The sequence below is a fragment of the Neomonachus schauinslandi genome, chromosome 6, assembly GCF_002201575.2.
Source record: "Neomonachus schauinslandi chromosome 6, ASM220157v2, whole genome shotgun sequence".
Lineage (NCBI taxonomy): Eukaryota > Metazoa > Chordata > Mammalia > Carnivora > Phocidae > Neomonachus > Neomonachus schauinslandi.
In genome coordinates this window covers 34618310-34622183 of record NC_058408.1, presented here as the reverse complement: position 1 = coordinate 34622183, position 3874 = coordinate 34618310, and the positions used below count along the sequence as shown (strand labels likewise).

The 3874-nt window shown below is 43.3% G+C and overlaps 1 non-coding gene across 1 annotated transcript; it reads left to right on the top strand.

Moving 5' to 3' along the window:
• Nucleotides 1-2230: 2230 nt before the first annotated feature.
• Nucleotides 2231-2341, top strand: LOC123325201. Its single transcript, XR_006540301.1, has one exon. It is a non-coding gene; the product is annotated as a U6 spliceosomal RNA (small nuclear RNA).
• Nucleotides 2342-3874: the final 1533 nt, after the last annotated feature.

The window sequence follows — 3874 nt, the reverse complement described above, 5'->3', positions numbered from 1 at the left end:
CGGGAAGCGCCCACCACGGGGCCACGGCCTTCCTCCGCACCCAGAACGGGAAGCGCCGACCACGGGGCCACGGCCTTCCTCCGCACCCAGACTGGGAAGCGCCGACCATGGGGCCACCACCCACCTCTCCTGCCTTTCCTCTCACTACTTATACGTATGTATCTCTTGCTTTAGTGCTAGGCCACGTTGACTCCTGGATGTTCCCCAGTCAAGACATCTGTGCTCCACTTCCCTGCCTTGCTCGATGCTGTTCCCTCCACCTGGAATGTTCTCTTGACATCCTCTCCTGCTCCATTCACTTGTATCTTTCAAAGTCATGTGAATTTTCCTCATCCATGAAATCTTTATCAAAATGGAGGTAACTTCTCCCTCCCTGGAACTCCCAGAGCAGTTCTCTTCTCTCTTATAAGATTTCTCCTATGGGAACCTTTTACTGTTATTTATGGTCTTATCAAGCACCCACTATTGACCCATGAGTTCTTCAAAGGCAGGGACTGTATCCTGCCTATTATCTCTTTATCTTCCAGCGACTGGCAATTAGTAGGTGATCATTGAATAGTGATGGAACCGGATTTTCATTAGCATTTGGATCTCTAATTTTGAAGTAGCATGAACTTGGTCTTGCCATTTCTAGGTTGATTTGGGAAGCAAATTCATGGGAAACATCTGGATTTGCAGAAGCAGCAGAAGAGCTGTTCCTGACTGGCATCCTTATTAGGGACAGGTTGCTTAAATGGATTTGGATTTTGGCTCCTTTTACCTCTTTTCCTTCTCCTCTGAAGACAGTGGGACAGAACAACACGAAGTGGAATTTATTTCACACTTAGCATGTGCCTAACACTTGTTAACCACCTTACATCGTTGCTGGTTTCATCTTTGTAAGGATCTTTTGAAGGAGACATTATTCTCATTGTGTAGTTGAATAAACAAAGGTGTAACAAAGTTAAATAAGTTGCTTAAGGTCAAATAGCTAGCAAAGACCGAAACAGGACTCTAAACTGGTGTACTTGCCCACTATTCTATGCTGCCTTCTGGGCTCAATCCAGAGGATATTCTGAAGAGGAATAGCCAAGGAACACATGTATCCTTTTAATTTCTGTAAGGTTTTTGTACATAATTCTGCATTCTTTAAGAGTTCACAACAAATTTTGGTTTCCTACTGTCGTGTGAGAATATTCTGGGCACCAGGGCTGCAGGCTTGCCCTTCTTTGTTAAAAATGAAATTTCCAAAAGTCCCTTAAGGATAGACTAGATGGATAACAGCAGGTAGCAGTGGGTCCTGTACCCGTGGACCCTCATAATACCTGAGGCTATCTTAGTGATCATCACATCTGGGAGCCGCTGGTCAGGCAGAAAGAATATAGCCGTTAAGGCCAGAAATCTATGGTTCAAAGGCCATCTCTGCCACTGACCAGTCAAGTGAAATTTAAGGAAGTTATGTTGTTACAGAACCTGGACTTGATCGCCTGATGGAAGAACCAAGCGGCTCTTGGAGATCTTGGAGGATAGGAGGTTTATTTAATGCTGGCGGGCTCAGAGGAGAGTGGTCTCCAAAGGTCTGAGCCCCGAGCACAAACAAAGGGAGCAATTTATACACTTCTACTTCCGCATACCTGGCACTTCTGGCGTGTCCGGGCATCAGGGCAGGGAGAGGAACCCGGATTTGTGCGCGTGCGTGAAGCAGAGCCGGGAGAAGAACCCAGAAGAGCCCCGGGGTGAGGACTGGGACTCTCTCTCGGATTCGTTTGGCCATCATCCTAGGACACAGATTTTCCTTATCAATGTAACCTTTGCAGGCTCAGTATTCTCATCTGTAGAATGGAGAGCATAATAACCCCTGGATTGTTTGTTTTAAGGATCGAAAGACTAAATGTGATTAAATGACCATAGAAAAGTTGAAATTGCCACCATGATGGTTGAGCCACAATTAACTAGAGCACCCTTTAAACATGTCTTTTAGATGTGTTCTCTTATCCTTCCTGAAAGTGACCAGATCCATGTGATACAATGTTTTATTTTAATGCCTTTCTGCTTCCGTGCAGGAAGCTTGCCCAGCTCAATCCTAAACTCAATGAGCACCCATTCAGAGCACTCCTGTGCACTCGTCTCTCTGCCTGCCTTGCTTCACAGACATGATCTATGGAAGGATCTTGTCAGGATGGCACTTGGACAAGAGGGTCCAACAGGAGAAGCAACAATGTACCCATTTTTAAAGATACCAAATTGTGTAGTGCTCACTTTTGCAACACATATATTAAAATTGGAATGATACAGAGAACACTAGCCCAGCCTGGGTAGGGATGACACATAAATAAAAGCATATAAAGAATACCAAAATGTTTAATAACTTGCCTGAGACCATGTGGTTAGTTAGCAGCAGAACTTGGAATCAGATCCCCAGACCCTTCTCACTACACCCGGAAACAGCAACTTAGAAGAGAACTTGTCCTGGCCCAGGGAGGAGGTGACAGTCCAGAGGTAGATGAGATTAGTTTTTCTCTTCGCCTCTAATTTCCTTTGATTTCCATAGCCTGGTTACATGCTAATGGCTTGGCAGAAACTTCAAAATTAAACTTGTGAGAGCAATCACTGTTACTGGACCTCTAGGCAATTATAGTAGCTGTCAAAGATTTTAAAGCCAGCATCCAGCCTGACCCTTTCCAAATGACTCAAAAGTGGCATTTTAATGAGAAACGGAAGCAGACAAAGGTGTTTTTAGTTTTTTTTTAAATAAAAGCTTTTTTTTTTCTTTCTTTCTTCTTTTTTTAAATGGACAAACTGGCACTGAATTTTACTGCCTATCCAAAGGGTAGGGTGGGATTGTGAGACTGGGGAGAAGAGCCCAGGGCTGTTGACTTTTGTTTGTAATGTCTCTCCCACTGAAGCCTATTATGAGAAGCCCCACAGAGGGGTGTCGAAGGATTAGCTCCCAGTTTGGCTTTATGCACATGACTACATTTGGGATAACTGAATTACCAGCGCTGGTCAATCTGCATTTTCTTCTTTATCTCTGGGTCTGGTTGAGGCTAACCTACTAGGTGCCAAGATTGAGCTACTTTTAAAAATCTATCATCTATCTATCTATCTATCTACCTACCTATCTATCTATCTATCTATCTATCTATCTATCTATCTATCTAATCTTCCAGTTTTATTGAGATGTAATTGACATGTAACATTGTGTAAATTTAAGCTGTATAAGGTGATGATGCAATACATGTATATGTCTGCAAAATTATTAACCACAGTAAGGTTAGTTAACACTTTCACCACCTGGCATAATTACCATTTTTTTTTTTTTTTGTAGTAAGAACATTTAAGATCTACTCTCTTAGCAACTTTCAAGTAGTCTATAATGGGGTACTGTTAACTGTCACCACCATGCAATACATTAGATGCCCAGAATTGATTCATTTTATAGCAATTAGCGTAACTTAAATTATTTTTGTCCTACTTTTTTTAAAGACAAAATTCACACACTATAAATGCACCCCTTTAAGGTGTACAATTCAGTAGGTTTTAGTACAACCAACATCACTAATTCCAGAATATTTTCATCACTCCACAAAGAAACCTGTACCCATTAGCAGTCATGTCCCATTCCCCCTTCCTCAGGGGCCACGGTGAGCTGGGGGGCCTGGGGTTATGGGAGCCTGTAGGGAGCATCGAGGACTGTGGGAGTCAGCCTGGGGCAAGCTGGATCTGGGGTCCTCGATGAAGTCAGGCGCTCACTTCACTCTCTTTTCATGGGGCAGGTGTTTCTCTTCACTGGGCTACCTGGGCTTGGGAGAAGGGATGGGAGTAATGTAAATTTATCTTTCCTACCTCCTCAATGTGTCCTTTATTTCTGTACTTCACCCAGATGCTATGATCC